General features: G+C 44.2%; 1 protein-coding gene across 1 annotated transcript in view; it reads left to right on the top strand.

Moving 5' to 3' along the window:
• The window catches only part of TDRD3 (tudor domain containing 3), a 281,940-nt gene that overhangs the window by 147,555 nt on the left and 116,269 nt on the right, over positions 1 to 18,116 (top strand). The gene's annotated exons all lie outside the window — the stretch shown is intronic.

Below are 18,116 nucleotides of genomic sequence, written 5' to 3'. Positions count from 1 at the left end.
AACTAAAGGTGTTGAGAGCTTTTAAAGAAACCACAAAGACTTTTAATTTAGTTCACTCCACTCTAATATGGCCAAATTAGGAGAGCATATCACTGGAGAAAATGTTACAGGCTGGCTATTTCGTTCTCCTATATAATACAAAGCAGTGGTGATTATTCCTAGAGGAGGAAACTCTGGACTTGTGACAGTGTTCCAGTCTGTTGATTGATTTCTGTTATATTAAATGGATAATGTAGATTTAGTCACTTTGCCAGATGGATGTAGGGAACATTGAGTGATATTTGATGGCTCAGAAAGTAGACCTGTTGCATATGTCAGCCAATCAAAGAGCATCTTATCCATGAGCACTATTTTCAAATGATGCTAATTTTGGCAAAAGTATTCTTTGTTATTGTTGAAACTATCTTTGGTTTGATTAAGTGTTTTGTTTTTTTTTTAAAAACTATTTTGGACAAACTGAATTATAATTGATTTGAATGATTTTGAGTTATGAAAACACACAAATAAAGAAAATGTGTGTTAACATCTTTTTGTGCTCCTGTAAATGAAAAAATAGTTGTAAAAAAATCAATATAATCTATAAACTGTGTAGGTATCCTTAAGCAATGCTGCCTTCATAAAAAGAATGTCCTAAATGCTAAATCAAATTATGTAATCTCATATCCTGTGCATCTCCAAATCTGGTGTCATAAAGGGAAGAGGATTCCAAAGGTAAGGGCTGTCAGGTGTAGAGCTCCGCTAATATCCTTGAAAATTCAGCTCTGGGGCCGACAGCAAAATAATTTCATTCAATCGTCTCTGTCTCATCTCATTGTCTCTATTCGAATATAGGTTAAAAAGAGGTCTCTTGGGTACTATAACTGGGTTACAAACCGTTTCAGGGTTTTAAAGTAGATTGAAATTCAACTGTGATGTCAAATATGTCCAGGAGGCTGTAATTACATTGAAAAACAAAAGCACAATAAGTTGCATTTGTCAATGTTGCATTAAACTTTATAGTCAAACCTTTCATTCTATATATAGTGCTGTTGATAAATTGTGTAGTTATTTTTTTGACTGCACTTTGGTTCATTATGACATATATTCAAGAGGACATACAACCAGTGTCAGGTTTATTACTCTAAACTGGGGGTTCTCAAACTTCATTGCACTGCGACCCCCTTCTGACAACAAAGTTACTATATGACCCTGGGTGGGGGCAGAGCCTAAGCCCCGCCACCCCAGGTCGGGGTAAGGGGGCCAGAGCCCAAGCCCCGCCACCCCGGTTTGGGGTGGAGCTGAGGCTTCAGCCAGGGGTTCCAGCAAGTCTAATGCTGGCCCTGGCGACCCCATTAAAATGGGGTTGCGGCCCACTTTGGAGTCTTGACCCACAGTTTGAGAATTGCTGCTCTAAACCAATAATAATATTGCACAGGAAAAAGGTTCTGTCTGATACCAATCTCCGGGAAGCCATCTCTTGCATCAATGTTTTGTTCATCTTACGTTGAAGGTGTGCTCCCAAAGTTACACATTTCAATAGTATGATGATTTTACAGGTTACACATCTTTGTACACGTCACTAAAATCCAACCCATTTGTCCCATTTCCCTAACTTGTTCTGTTCCTTTCTTATCTTTGTTTTGGATACTCGCATTTCAGGAACTGGCCTGTGAAGGTACTCTCTAACTAGTGCTAAGACATAAAATGAATGTATATTGATTATGACAAGTTTCCTATCTGCTTACACCAAATGCTTACTTCAGCAAATGCAAGGTGCTATAGGATACTTAACAGAAGTGAGCAGGATTGTGGTATAAGCCAGCTTAGGCTATATCACTGTTACAATATTTGTGCTTAATGTTATTGGTGCTTTATTCATACATACATAATATAAAAATATGGTTCAAATAGTACATATTATTATGAAGAGGCATAAGACCTCCCAACAGACAGAGAGGCAGGTCACTGGCACCAAAATCCTCTAATCATGGGGGTAAGAATAGAATGCAGCCAAAATCCAAGTGCTCCTCTTCACTGGTAGCACAGAAACTGGCACCATTGACTCTGGACCTGAGGCAGGTACGGTAGAGTCCAGGCCTTGAAGGGGCACCTTCTACATATGCGATACGTCAGCATCCAAAGACCATCTCAGTACTGACAGTGGTGTAGGCATTTCTGGCAGTGAGAGATCTGCTGAGCCTACCTGTACCGCTATCCTTGGTACCATAGGAAACCATGCTCTGGGTAGCAGACAGTGGGGCGCCAGTATCATTGATGCCACACTTGGTATGGCAACAACCTCCATTGCCTCAGACTTCACATCTGTAGGTACCATTGAAGAGGAAGCCTGCTGTGTTGGCTGCTCTACACTCTTCACCAACTTGGCACTGGTATCTGGCATCGTCAAGAGCAGCCCTCCCTTGGTGAACAGAGAGGGATTTGTCCTACTCTGAATTGAGAATTTGCTCCTACATTTCCTGGCCTCAGAGCCAGACTTACTTCTCTACACAGAGGCATTACCCTGGGTTGCCTCAGGCTCCTTCAGATGGAATAGGATTGGGTATGAGATTCAATGAGATTAAAATAGTTGGAGACATAAAGGGTAACAAGAAAACATTCTACAAATACATTAGAAGCAAGAGGAAGACCAAGGGCAGGGTAGGCCCATTACTCAATGAGGTGTGTGTGTGGGGGGGGGGGGGAAACAATAACAGAAAACGTGGACATGACAGAAGTACTAAATGACTTTTTTGTTTCTGTTTTCACCAAAAAGTTTAGTAGCAATTGGACATCTAACTTAATGAATACCAATGAAAATGAGGTAGGATAAGAGGCTAAAATAAGGAAAGAACAAGTTAAAAATTATTTAGACAACTTAAATGTCTTCAAGTCACCAGAGCCTGATGAAATACATCCTAAAATACTCAAGGAGCTGACTGAGGAGATATCTGAGCCATTAGTGTTTATTTTCGAAAAGTCATGGAAGATGGGAGAGATTCCAGAGGACTAGACAAGGGTGAATATACTGCCAGTCCATAAAAAGGGGAATAAAGGCAACCTGGGGAATTACAGGCCAGTCTGTTTATCTTCAGTAACTGGAAAGATAATGGAGCAAATAATCAATTTGCAAACACCTAGAAGATAATAAGGTGATACGTAACAGTCAGCATGGATTTGTGAAGAACAAATCATGGCAAACCAACCTAATAGCTTACTTTGACAGGGGAACAAGCCTTTGGATAGGGGGAAGTGGTAGTTGTGGTATGTCTTGACTTTAGTAAGCCTTTAAGATACTGTCTTATGACCTTCTCATAAACAAACTAGGAAATACAACCTAAATGGAACTACTATATGGTGGGTACATAACTGGTTGGTAAACCGGTCCCAGAGAGTAGTTACCAGTGGTTCACAGTCAAGCAGGAAGGGCATAGCAAGTGGGGTCCTGCAGGGATCAGTTCTGGGTCTGGTTCTGTTTAATATCTTCATCAGTCATTTAGGTAATGGCATAGAGAGTACACTTATAAAGTTTGCGGGCGATACCAAGCTGGGAGGGGTTGCAAGTGCTTTGGAGGATAGGATTAAAATTCAAAATGATCTGGAGAAACTCGAAAAATGGTCCGAAGTAAAGAGGATGAAATTCAGTAAGGACAAATACAAAGTATTCCAATTAGGAAGGAACAATCAGTTGCGCACCCACAAAATGGGAAATGACTGCCTAAGAAGGAGTACTGTGGAAAGGGATCTTGGGGTCATAGTGGATCACAAGCTGAATATTAGTCAACTGTGTAACACTGTTGCAAAAATAGCAAACATCATTCTGGCATGTATTAGCAGGAGTGTTGTAAGGAAGACACGAGAAGTAATTATTCTGCTTTACTCCTCACTGATTAGGCCTCAACTGGAGTATTGTGTCCAGTTCTTGTTGTCACATTTTAGGAAAGATGTGGACAAATTGGAGGAAGTCCAAAGAAGATCAATAAAAATGATTAAAGGTCTAGAATTCATGACCTGTGAGGGAAGACTGAAAAATTGGCTATGTTTAGTCTGGAGAAGAGAAGTGTGTGTGGGCGGGGGAGGGAGGATAACAGATTTCAAGAACATAAAAGATTATTACAAGGAGGAGGATGAAAAATTGTTCTCGTTAACTTCTGAGGATAGGAGAAGAAGCAGTGGGCTTAAATTGCAGCAAGGGCAGTTTAGGTTGGAATTTAGGAAAAGCTTCCTATCAGGGTAATTAAGTACTGGACTAAATTGCCTAGGGAGGTTGTGGAATCTCCATCATTAGAGATTTTGAATAGTAAGTTAGGCAAACACCTGTCAGGGATGGTCCAGATAATGCTTAGTTCTGCCTTTAGTGTAGGGGACTACACTAGAAGACCTCTCAAGATCCCTTCCAGTCCTATGATTCTATGTGATTAGGGAGTCTTTGAGGCCCATCACCAGTCCAGTGGCCCTTTTGGAATCTGTGGGGATTCCCCCCGGTTTCTAGATCATACATGAGGCATTACTGCTCTGTGTCCTTTGGGAGGCATTGGAAATTTATGCACCAGGTGCTGCCGGTTCTGAGCAGCAAGAGGCAGTTCAAAAGGATCCTGCTGGACAGCTAGTGGAGGAAGAGCACCCTCAGGCTATGCTGGCTTCTTCATCCTCCTTTTCTCCGACAAGAATGCTTCCTCAGAAGGCATCTCACCCCACCCTCTTGCCCCTCGGCTGATTATAAGGTTCAACAAGACCTACTGAAAAGGGTAGCTTCAAGTTTAGGGATCCAGGTGGAGAGAAGGTTGAGTCCTCCTGCTTCCTTACTGATATTTTGTGCACCAGAGGCCCTCATTGGGTGGGCCTTGCCTATTAGTGACGTAATTAAGTAGCCCATTAAGTCTCTCAGATCCCTTTCTGCCACCTCAAAAAGGGCTGACCGTAAATATTATGTTCCCTCCCGGGTGTTTGTATATCTGTATGCTCATTTTCTCCCAGGTACAGATGGGCCAGTGAATGGGAACAACAGCGCCAACAGATGGAAATCCCCAAATCAAAGGATGCAAAAAACCTAGATTTTTGTGATAGAAAAGTTTATTCTACTGGGGCGTTGCAACTCAGAATTGCCATCCAACAAGCTCTCTGGGTATTTTATGATTGTAATGTTTGGGACTCCTGGTTAAAGTATAGGGACATGTTGCCAGAGGATGCTAGACAGGAGTTCTCCACTTCAGTTGATGAGGGGAAATCTGTAGTGAGAACTTCACTGCAGGCTGCACTCGACTCAATGGACATGACTTCTGGGACCATGGGTCCATATGCAAGAGCTCTTGGCTGAAGACCTTGTGGCTTCTGCAAGAGGTCCAACAAATATTACAAGAGTTGCTTTTTGAAAGGTATTCACATTTTACAGAGCAAACAGACTCTAATCTCCATGGCTTTAAGGATTCTAGGGCAACTTGAATGTCTTTGGGGTTGTATACTCCTGCCCCGTCCAGGAAACATTTTTGTCAGCAGCTGACCCATTGTTACTCTGCCCCTGCTTCTTGTCAGGATCTGCAAAGAAGGAAAAATAGAGGTTATAGATGCAGACCACCTCCTCCTTCTGCATCAATGCATGCTCCATCTAGATGCCCTAAACCGGCATTTTGATAGGTTGCTTGGGGACACCAGGCCAGTTTCCCAGGATTCTAGACAGTTATCTCTATCAAGGTCCATTTGGCAGGAATATAAGATTTTCATTCTCATACGGACAACCATTCTATATTTTCTAATGATATGACAATCAGGTTTTTGAAGAGACTGGAAAGGTTGTATCCTCAAATAAAGGAGCCCGTTCCCCTCTGGGACTTGAATTTAGTTTTTGTCCAGGCTAATTGCCCTTTGTCAGAGCCTCTAGAAATGTGATCCTTGCTTCACCTATCACTGAAGGTGACTTTTTTAGTATCTATCACAGGGGTCGGCAACCTTTGGCACGCGGCCTGCCAGGGTAAGCACCCTGGCGGGCCGGGCCGGTTTGTTTACCTGCCGCGTCCGCAGGTTCAGCCGATTGCGGCTCCCACTGGCCACAGTTTGCTGTCCCAGGCCAATGGGGGCTGCAGGAAGCAGCACAGGCTGAGGGATGTGCTGGCCGCCACTTCCGCGGTCGGCCGAACCTGCGGACGTGGCAGGTAAACAAACCAGCCGGGCTTGTTTACCTGCTGTGTCCTGGCGGGTGCTTACCCTGGCGTGCCGCATGCCAAAGGTTGCTGATCCCTGTCCTAGATGTTAGAAGAGCTTTGGCATTCTACATCAACAGGACTATGCAGTTCCATTTGTCAACCCAACTATTTGTGGTCATTGCAAACAAGATGAAGCATCTCCCAGTTTGTTTTCAAGGAATTTTATTGTGGATAACATCCTATACTCCTGCATGTTATGATTTGGCAGGCATTTCCCCACTGAGCAAAGTGACTGTGGATACTACAAGATCACAAGCAGCCTTGGCAGCATTCCTTGTGCATGTACCTATCCAGGAAATTTGTAGAGTGGCAACCTGGTCTTCAGTCAACATCTTCACATCCCATTATGCCATCACTGATCACTTCAGAGACTATGCTAAATTTGAATGAGTACTCCAGTCTGTGTGTACATATGCACTGATTCCTCCTCTTACTTTATGGCTTGTGATTCACCAAGAGTTGAATGCATGTGTGCAATTAATCAAATGAAAGATGCTTATTAATCTTCATTGACTACCGTTCTTCGAGATATGTTGCACACGTCCATTACAGAACCTGCACTCTTACCCTTCTCCATTAATGCAGGAGTATAGGAGGTTATCAACAACAAAATTCCTTGAAAAGAAACTGGGAGATGCTTCATCTTGTTTGTAATGGCCACAAATAGTGGGGTTGACAAATGGAACTGCCTAGTCCTGTCGATGTAGAATGCCAAAGCTCTTCATCAAGAAGGAACTGAGGGGGCTCTGTGGCAGCTGGGCCCTTTATACTGGCACACAGTAGTGTGTGGTGGCGGAGGGTGCTTATGCTGTCCCTGGACGATACCACTGAGGTTAAAATTTCAGACAACTGTGAGTGGGGTTTGCACACACAGTGGATTGGACTTGTGCAACACGACAAGAGTTATGGAGGTTAGTAACTGTCTGTTTCCAGTGGGGTCCAGCAGGGATCCATTCTTGATCCTACACTATTTGACATCTTTATCAATGACCTGGAAGAAAACATAAAATCAACAGGCCTGGCTTGACAAAGGCCTGGCTGGGATGATTTGGTTGGGATTGATCCTGCTTTGAGCAGGGGGTTGGACTAGATGACCTCCTGAGGTCTCTTCCAACCCTAATCTTCTTTGATTCTATGAAAGTTTGCAGATGACACAAATTGGGGGAGTGGTAAATAATGAAGAGGGCAGGTCACTGATTTAGAGAAATCTGGATCTCTTGGTAAACTGTGCACCAACAAACAATATGCATTTTAATACCGCTAACTGTAAGTGTATTCAGAATGTAGGCCATACTTACAGGATGGAGGATTCTATTCTTCAAAGGAGTGACTCTGAAAAAGATTTGGAGATCGTGTTGGATAATTAGGTTAACATGAGCTCCCAGTGTGATGCTGTGTTCAAAAGGGCTAATGCGATCCTGGGATGCACAAACGGGAATCTGGAGTAGCAACAGAGAGGTTATTTTACCTCTATGTTTGGCACTGGTGTGGCTGCTGCTAGAATACTGTGTCCTGTTCTGGTGCCCACAATTCAAGAATAATGTTGATAAACTGGAGAGGGTTCAGAGAAGAGCCAAGAGAATGATTAAAGAATTAAATACCTTATAGTGATAGACTCAAGGAGTTCAATCTATTTAGCTTAACAAATAGAAGGTTAAGGGGTGACTTGACTACAGGCTGTAAGTACCTATATGGAGAACAAATATTTAATAATGGGCTCTTAAGTCTAGCAGAGAAAGGTATAACATGATCCAGTAGCTGGAAGTTGGGGCTAGACAAATTCAGACTGGAAACAAAGTGTAAATTTTTAACAGCGAGGGTAGTTAACCATTGGAACAATTTACCAAGGGTTGTGGTAGGATCTCCATCTCTGGCCATTTTAAAATGCTTTAGAAATTATTTTTGGGAAATTCTATGGTCGTTATACAGGAGATCAGACTAGATGGGCACAATGGTCCCCTCTGGCCTTGGAATCTATGAATTGAGGTTAGAGGCTCTCTGTTCTCAGTTCATGTGCTCAGCCATACCCTGGTCTAGCCTGTGGCAGGTGGGAACAGCCATTGGAGGGAAAGTCCAGCTTTGCCCTAGTAGCCCTGGGATGGAGCTTGCTCAGAAATTCTGTTTCTGTGGTGATGGCCCATATGCAGTCCTTTCACATGTAGCAGCTGAGAGAGGATAGAGTTTGCTCAGTTGCTTCGTGGGGGTGGTGTATATGCAGTGTTGTTAGCACTGGGAGCTGAGAGAGGCTGGAGCATGCTCAGTGAGGATGGGATCTTCTGAGAATTTAGCTTCTAAAATCAAAGTGTGTTGTGTGAACATAAGAACATAACATAAGAATGGCCATACTTGATCAGACCAAAGATCCATCTAGCCCAGTATTCTGTCTTCTGACAGTGGACAATGCCAGGTGCTTCAGAGGGAATGAACAGAACAGATCAAATGATCCATCCCCTGTCTTCCATTCCCAGCTTATGTGAACTGTGATTCTCTTCCTTCCAGTCCTCCTCCCCCCCCCCACCCCCCACTCCCCAAGGCTTGCAACTTGGCCAAATGTGGGCAGATTTTCATAGGGACAACAAAAACTATATATGTTACAGGAGACCACACCCTGTCAAATTTCAATTCCCTACTTCAAAGCCTGTGTGAGCTAGAGGTGTTCAAAGAGAAGATCTCAAATATTTTATCATGAGCAAAACTGTTAGTTTCCCTAGCTTTGTTCTTGGAAGTGATTGAAGCATTTTTGCTGAAAATTTGTGGAAAAATTCAGTCTGAGGCAGACACCTTTCAGCCCAAATGGTTAATGGGAAGTGTTAGGCAACTTCAATAGGTGGCACTACCAGTTCTGCCTATAATTAATAAATTAATTTTGACTTGTACATTTCCTTAACTTTATAAAAGGTATCCATTCATCATTAATAAAAACGTTACATGCTTTTTATAATATTTGCTTTCTCCACACGTAAAGAAACAAGTTCAAAGTATTTCTTTGAGAAAATTAGGATGGGACTTTCAAATGGAGACCCTTTTGAAAATTCTAGCTTTAATTCAAATATAAAACCGTTCTTTCCATAATAGTGTTGTTTGTGGTAAAACTTCCTTGTTCTTGCTGTTATGCCTGCTGTTCGTTAACTCAGAGTTTCATTCACCTTTGCCATATTGTTTCCTCTATATGCCATTCTCACTATTTGTGCCCTTTTGGCCAACTCCATCTTGTTTAAAACAAGCTGCGACAGTTTTATCTGGGTTGCCATCATTTTCTCTTGGTGTCCATGTTCTATGAGAAAGGGTGCCTCTATCGCACTTGATCTCAGATGAGTTCAAAACATATCTTGCCTTCAGAGAAAAGTGTTCTTCTCTCCCCAATCTTTTACCTTAATAAAGATAGCTCCCTGATGTTACTGTTGTCTATCAGTTGTCCTCATATACTGAAGACGTACGACATTTCCACAATCTTAAATTAATTCTCAAATTTTCTTCATGACTTTCATATATTTATTTCACTCCCTCAGACCTCTGTCGGTAAATGTATAGTACTCCGTTATCTACTAGCCTTCTAAACTGGAAATAAGCCATCCCTTCCTTTTGTAAGTTTTCTGACTCTTCCTATTTTTAACTTTTATTTTTATCTTCATTTATTTGAAGTCTCCATTGTAGCTTAAGAAAAATTAGCTTGTTTGGTAATAGTGGAATAAAACAGGAGTGCTGCATTTAAAAAAAACTTTGAAGTGGACATCATGAACTATCATACACACATCTTGTTTGATCTCCTTTTATTATTGTTCTTTGTATTTGTTCTTAAATGCTATTTAATTCTGGGTTCTTAAGAGCTGTTTAATTCTGGGTTCTTATATTGCTCAGAAACACAACAATTTAATGCTCTTTGTTTCAGTAGTTCCACATTTTAATGTGTTTTCAAGTGTGAATATATGTTTACTGAGGAATTAGTGGATGTTTGTAAAGTGCTTAGAAGATGGAAAGCTGTTGAAACTCCTTTTGCTTTTAGTTTTTTTAATCTTTAGGTAATGGTATAAAGAAAAAGGGAAAAAAATGTTCTTTATGCATGGGGAGAATTAGATCATAGAATTGCAGTGTTGGAAGGGACCTCAGTAGGTCATCTAGTCCAACCCCCTGCTCACAGCAGGACCAATCCCCAGACAGATTTTTGGCCCAGATCCCTAAATGGCCCCCTCAAGGATTGAACTCACAACCTTGGGTTTAGTAGGCCAATGCTCAAACCACTGAACTACATTCTGTAAGTTTAAAAACTTACATTGAATCCCTCACAGTCTTTTTCCCAAGTTGGTGTAAGTTTCTATGTTTATAATTATTATAAGTAATCACAGTGTAATATATATTCCATTTATAGGATTTTTTTTTAACATGAAGACTAACAATGAAAATTTGATAGCTGTCTGTTGTCTTCTGTATGTCACCATTTTGATGTCACTTGAGCTATATTGTAGCAAAGTTTAATATTTGCCCTTCTGCTTTGCTTTTTTACAGTGTGTAAAAACCCACCACAGGAGCATATTTTCCTGTACAAAAGTTCCCCAGTTCTTCCACAGCCATCCCAGTGGCCCTGTTAGATTCCTTACTGAGGAGATAGTCCACAAGTGTAAATAAATACATTGCGTAATCATTGGCCATCTGCAGATTTTCTGATCTCTGTGATATCGTTACTACAATGATGAAAGAGCCACACAACAAGAGAAACTTTGAAAGGGCTTAATCTGTACACAATAAATGGAAATCTCAGCAGTGGTGAAGTGTTTTGGAAATGCAGGAGCTCTTGGTCAGCCTTTTGAAACAAATAGGGAGTTGGTTTTGCTGAGGAGAGAAAATAGGAAAAACATTTGTCAAAATGCAATAAACTGAATTTTCTACACATTCAGCTTGATCAAAACCTCTTCTCTCTTTCAACTCTCTCATCTGTACATTTGTTGTACAGCACCCCATGGCATGGTTTTATTATTAGTCATAGACACTGAGCTCAAAAAAGTAAAATCCATATGCAGGTAAGATAAGAAAACATTATTCATATACCTAGATTGTAAGAGCTGTGGGTAGGGGCCATTTTTGATATGTGTGTGTATGATGTGCAGCACAATGGGTCTTCTCTCCCTGATTAGGGCCTTTAGGGGCTACTTTACTAATTTTCAAAAGGAAAATGGCTTCAGCCATCGAAAGAAAGTGGCCTGGGACTTTCTAGCTCCTTGCTCTTCCATACCCAACCTGCGCTGCTTGTCGTCATAGCCAGAGATATAAGCAGACAGGCACATAGGGCTTCAACTGTCCTTTATTGAAATAATAATACTCTGATGAGGTCAACTAGAAGATTATAAGGTCTCTTCTGGCTTTAATATCTATGGAAATTCTGTAAATAACTCTTTCTGTACAAAGAGTATACTCTATAATAACCCAACCTGAATTTTGGATTTTTTCCTCCAAATGAACACAGCTCCAGAAACAGAAGCAGCTAGAAGCTAGTCCAATGTGTTTATTTTCTAGTGAGAGCAAGAGCTACTTGCATCTTCAGCTCATATGCCTTCAAAGGTGAGGGAGTGGGAGAGAGAGATTATTTTCTTTATCCCCTTGTAAGCAGGAGAGAGGTCCAGGGGTTAGGACACGTGTTTAGGAAGTGGGAGACTTGGGTTCAATTCCCAGCTCTGTCATAGACTTTCTGTGTGACCTTGGGCAAGTCACTTAACCTCTCTGTGCCTCAGTTCCTCATCTGCAAAATGGAGATAATAATGCTTCACCTACAGAGGTGTTGGGAATACGTATTTGAAAGATTATAAAGCACTTTGAGATCTACCAGTGAAAACCACTGCAGTATAATTAGTTATCAGAATTCCCTTTATCCAAAAATCCTAGGTATCTGAATCCACAGTGCGTCCCCCATGTACCCCTATGCTAATTAATCACTTGGTAATAATATCTCAATTAGCCTATTAGGGCCTGTGCACTGTATTTGGCAGCAAGCTTCCCAGCCTTGGTCCACAGACTTGTGCTAGCAAGGCTCACGCTAGCACTCTAAAAATAGTTGTGTACACAGTACTTTGACATTGCAGCTTGGGCTGGAGAACAGGCTCTCAAGCCTACCCCTTCCCAGGCCTCAGAGCCTGAGCTTCAGCCTGAGCTGCAATGTTTGAATAGCAGTTTTTAGAGTGCAAGCACAAGCTGTGCTCGAGTCTGTGGATCCAGGCTGGGAGGCTCATTCCCAGATGAAGTGTACACATGCCCTTAGGGTAGGGGTGGGCAAACTTTTTGCCCTGAGGGCCACATCTGGGTATGGAAATGATATGGCGGACTATGAATGCTCATGAAATTGGGGTTTGGGTGTGGGAGGAGGTGCGGGCTCCAGGGTTGGACCAGAAATGAGTTCAGGGTGCGAGAGGGGACTCTGGGCTGGGGGTGTGGGGTTGGGCTGGGGATGAGGGGTTTGGGGTGTAGGAGGGTGCTCTGGGCTGGGACCGAGGGGTTCAGAGGGCTTGAGGGAGATCAGGGCTGGGGTAGGGGGTTGGGGCGCTGGGGGTGGCTTATGGGTGCAGGCTCCGGGCGGTGCTTACCTCAAGTGGCTCCCAGAAGCAGCGGCATGTCACTCCTACAGGGCCAAGTGGCTCTGCTGCGCGCTGCCCCGTCTGCAGGTGCTGCCCCTGCACATCCCATTGGCTGTGGTTTCCGGCCAATGGGAGCTGTGGGGGCGGCATTTGAGGCGGGGGCAGCATGCGGAGCAGAGCCCCCGGGCTGCCTTTGCGTGTAAGAGCCGGAGAGGGGACATGCCACTTGTTCTGGGAGCCATGCAGAGCGTCCCCCGACCCTGCTCCCTGGCGGGAGCTCCGGAGAGGGGCAAGCCCCAGACCCTGCTCTGCAGCGGGAGTTCGAGGGCCAGATTAAAATGGCTGGCGGCCGGATGCGGCCTGCGGGCTGTAGTTTGCCCACCCCTGCCTTAGCGCCTATTAGCACTAATTTATGGGTTTGTATTTGTATAGGGTCTTGAGCAGTTACCTGCAGTTACATAATGCTCTTACAGCAGCTCTCTAGGTCTACATCAGTGAAACTGCAGTGCAAAATAGAACATCTGTTTATCTGAACACATGGTTATCAGAGAGTTTTGGATGTCCCCCAGGACAGTCAGATAAACGGAAGCCTACTGTATATAAGAAATAGGCATTATTATATTTATTAAGGTAACAGGAAAATGCAGAGGAATAAAAGATGGCTGAAGGGTGCATGCCTTCTGTCTATTATGTATACTTTCAAGTTAGAAAAATAAGTGGGGGTGGGGGAGTGAAAGAGGAAAAAAAAACTTGTCTCCTTCTTTGGGGTGATGTGTTGAATAGCTCACAAACACATAATAGGAAAACAAGTCCCTGTTCTGACGAGATTACAGTCTAAGTAAACAAAACAGTGAGAGATGAAGGAAGGGATCTGAGCAAGGTAAGTTTGGCATGTGTTTTGATGGGTGTGTGCTTTTGTATAATTTTTTTAATGAAATTTTCTAGTACATTTTTTTCTCCTTGTGATAGCTCGACAATCTTCACCACCTATCTGGAGTGGCTCACAACTGTGAGTGCTTACCTCAGGGCAGACTGTCAGAAAACAGAAATAATTAGACATGCAATAGCATATAGTAGACAGTGTTACAAAGGAAACATTTAGCTTGCTGTGCTATAAAAACCTCTCGTCTTCTTATGTTCTAGAAAATTGTTGCAATTTCAGGATGATAAAGTAAATGTTATGATAAGATAAATCTTCCCCTTTAAAAGTTGAATATATAGTAATTGGACATCAGTGAGGTATATGATGTCTACAGAGGCTTACTTCTGATAGTCATCTAAGTAACTTGGAACAAAGGGCAGAATTATGAAGTAGGTCCTAATATAAAGAAGCACAAGTTTCAAATACATAAAGGAATGAATATTGTCTTCCTAGCACGTGAAATTGCACACAGATAAACAACGAGGAACATTGTTTCATTCTGTCATTGATAGTTTAGTGGATTTTATAAAGTATACAGTATATGTATATAAGTGCACGTCAGTTTTTTAATCAAAATGATCTCTCCTGCTTCTGTCATTGTCAAAGCTCCTTCCCCACTCTGAACTTTAGGGTACAGATGTGGGGGCCTGCATGAAAACTTCTAAGTTTAACTACCAGCTTAGATCTGGTCCGCTGCCACCACTCCCAATGTGCTAATTCCCTTCCCTGGGTAGCCTTGAGAGACTCTTCACCAATTCCCTGGTGAATACAGATCCAAACCCCTTGGATCTTAAAACAAGGAGAAATTAACCATCCCCTCTCCTCTCTCCCACCAACTCCTGGTGGATCAAGATCCAACCCCCTTGGATCTAAAAAACAGGGGAAATCAATCAGGTTCTTAAAAAGAAGGCTTTTAATTAAAGAAAAGTAAAAATCATCTCTGTAAAATCAGGATGGAAAATAACTTTACCAGGTAATCAAACTTAAAGAGCTCAGAGGACCCCCCTCTAGCCTTAGGTTCAAAGTTACAGCCAACAGAGGTAAACACCCTAGTAAAAGGTACATTTACAAGTTGAGAAAACAAAGATAAAACTAACACGCCTTGCCTGGCTGTTTACTTACAAGTTTGAAATATGAGAGACTTGTTCAGAAAGACTTGGAGAGCATGGATTGATGTCTGGTCCCTCTCAGTCCCAAGAGCGAACTCCCACCAAAACAAAGAGCACAAACAAAAGCCTCCCCCCCCCCCACCAAGATTTGAAAGTATCTTGTCCCCTTATTGGTCCTTTGGGTCAGATGTCAGCCAGGTTACCTGAGCTTCTTAACCCTTTATAGGTAAAAGGATTTTGAAGTCTCTGGCCAGGAGGGATTTTATAGTATTGTACACAGGAGGGCTGTTACCCTTCCCTTTATAGTTATGACAGTCATCCAAAATAATTTCCTTTCCTAGTTGTTTATAGTTAGACTATAGGTGGCTGTATGTATGCACATTGACTTCCAGCCTCTGGTGGTCCACTTTTTTTCTGATGGTAGGAATGTGAAATTGAATTTAATGTTCCGTTTAGTGGGAGGATACAAATGTTAATCTAATCTCTGACAAGATAATGTAGGAAATGTAGGAAAGATGCTAGAAATATTTTCAAAAAGTGCTTGTTTTATATTACATACTATAATACATACTATTCACTGGTGATGTCTGGGGGTTAAATCCAGTAAATGTAAGGGTATGTCTACACTACGAGAGTACTTCGATTTTAGTTAATTCGACTATGTGGAATCGATATTACAAAGTCGAACGTGTGTGTCCACACTAAGGACAGTAATTCGACTTTGTGAGACTTTGTGAGTCCACACTAACGGGGCAAGCGTCGACATTGGAAGCGGTGCACTGTGGGCAGCTATCCCACAGTTCCCGCAGTCCCCGCTGCCCATTGGAATTCTGGGTCGAGCCCCAAATGCCTTCTGGGTAAAAAAATGTGTCGAGGGTGCTTTTGGGTGCCTGTCGTCATCCGTCCGTCACTCCCGCCCTCCCTCCCTCCCTGAAAGCGCCGGCGGGAAATCAGTTCGCGCACTTTTCTGATTACTGACAGCGCGGACGCCACAGCAGTGCGAGCATGGATCCCGCTGCGACCATCGCTGCAGTTGTGGCAGTTCTCAACGCCTCGCAGCTTCTCATCCACCTTTACCAGAGGCAGCTGCAGATAAATCAGGAGAGGAGGCTACGGCACCACCGTGACGGCATGAAGTCGGACACTAGCTCCGACCTCTCAGAAAACATGAGACCCAGCGCCCAGGACATCTCGGTGTCACTGGGTCTTGTGGATACTGTGGAACGGCGATTCTGGGCCCGGGAAACAAGCACGGACTGGTGGGACCGCATAGTGCTGCAGGTCTGGGATGAATCCCAGTGGCTGCGAAACGTTCGCATGCGGAAGGGGACTTTCCTCGAACTGTGTGAGTTGCTGTCCCCTGCCCTGAAGCGCAATGACACCCGGATGCGGGCAGCCCTGACTGTCCATAAGCGAGTGGCCATAGCCCTCTGGAAGCTTGCAACGCCAGACAGCTACCGGTCTGTCGCGAACCAGTTTGGTGTGGGCAAATCTACCGTGGGGGTTGCTGTCATGCAAGTAGCCAAGGCAATCGTCAAGCTACTGCTCTCAAAGGTAGTGACCCTGGGAAACGTGCAGGTCATCATAGATGGCTTTGCCGAGATGGGATTCCCAAACTGCGGTGGGGCTATAGATGGGACTCACATCCCTATCCTGGGACCGGACCACCAGGCCAGCCAGTACATAAACAGAAAGGGATACTTTTCCATGGTGCTGCAAGCACTGGTGGACCATCGGGGACGTTTTACTAATATCAACGTTGGATGGCCTGGCAAGGTTCATGACGCTCGGGTTTTCAGGAACTCTGGTCTGTTTAGACGTCTGCAGGAAGGTCTTTACTTCCCGGACCACAAAGTAACTGTTGGGGATGTGGAGATGCCTACAGTGATCCTCGGGGACCCTGCATACCCGCTCATGCCCTGGCTCATGAAGCCCTACACTGGCGCACTGGACTCAGGGAAAGAACTCTTCAACTACCGGCTCAGCAAGTGCAGAATGGTGGTGGAGTGTGCTTTTGGCCGTCTCAAGGGGAGATGGAGAAGCTTACTCACTCGCTGTGATCTCAGCGAGACCAATATCCCCATTGTGATAGCTGCTTGCTGTGTGCTCCACAATCTGTGTGAGAGCAAGGGGGAGACCTTTATGGCGGGGTGGGAGGTTGAGGCAAATAGCCTGGCTTCTGATTACGCCCAGCCAGACAGCCGGGCGATTAGAAGATCCCAGCGGGACGCGCTGTGCATCAGGGAGGCTTTGAAAGCCAGGTTCCTGACTGAGCAGGGTCTCCAGTGACTGTTTAGTTTGTGGACTCAGAACCTGAACCTGCCCCCGTTTCTTTACCCAGTTACTGTTCACTATCCTTCCAAGTTACATACCCCCTTCACCACCTTCCCAACAAATAAAATCTGTTCCGTTTTGTTAATGAACAAGGTTCTCTTTCTTACTGTTTTCGCGGGAATGTTTTAAACCGGGGACGCAGACTGTGGCGGGGGGCGGGTTTAGTGTTTTGATGCAAATGATGCTTCTAAACTCCTGGAATGACAGGCTCCGCAGTGCTGGATTGGTTGTTTCAACGGAGCCTGCCAGCGGGACTGCGTGTATGTGTCCCAGCGGGACTGAGTCCTGGGCGGGACTGCGTGTATGTGTCGGCCAAGTGACTTTCTGGCAGGGGGCGGAGGGTTACAGACCCCCTGCTGCGTGGCTCTGTGATCCAGGATAAGGACCGCGGCATAAGATCTCTAACTGCCCTCCCCCGCCACAAAGTCACAGATCAACCCCCCCGCACCCCAGAACATGAAAACCGCCTCCCAGACTGACCAGGGTAACTGGTGACTGCACTGTGTATGTGTCCTGATGCTGGACCTGCACCCGCCTCTGTAGCCTGCTAAAGGTGACTGTCCTGTCCAAGTAACAAACCCCTTCCCCCCCTTCAGACAGAATCCCCTCTAAAAGACACTCTCGGAAACAGTACTTAACAGAAACAGATGTTTTATTATGAACCGCACATGAAAAGGGGGGGAGGAAACTTGGACGGGGGCTTGTGTGAGATGGGTAGGAAAGGACTTTTCAAACTTTGTGGAACGAGAGCCTTACATTGCTGCAGCAGTGTGCAGGGGCTGACTGAAAGTTTTAATGGCCCTTGCCGCCCCTCCTTCTTTGGACTTTTGGTGAGGGGGGTGTGGGACTTGGTGGCGGGAGAGGGCGGTTAGAGATAGACAGCAGCAGGGCTCTGTCCTCCTGCCTCCGGTCTTGCAGAACATCCACTAGGCGCCGGAGCGTCTCCGTTTGCTCCCTCATTAGTCCAAGCAGGGTTTGAGTAGCCTGCTGGTCCTCCTGGCGCCACCTCTCCTCC

Source organism: Emys orbicularis, chromosome 1 (genome assembly GCF_028017835.1).
Source record: "Emys orbicularis isolate rEmyOrb1 chromosome 1, rEmyOrb1.hap1, whole genome shotgun sequence".
In the NCBI taxonomy this organism is placed as follows: Eukaryota; Metazoa; Chordata; order Testudines; family Emydidae; genus Emys; species Emys orbicularis.
This window is presented reverse-complemented; position numbering and strand designations above follow the sequence as displayed.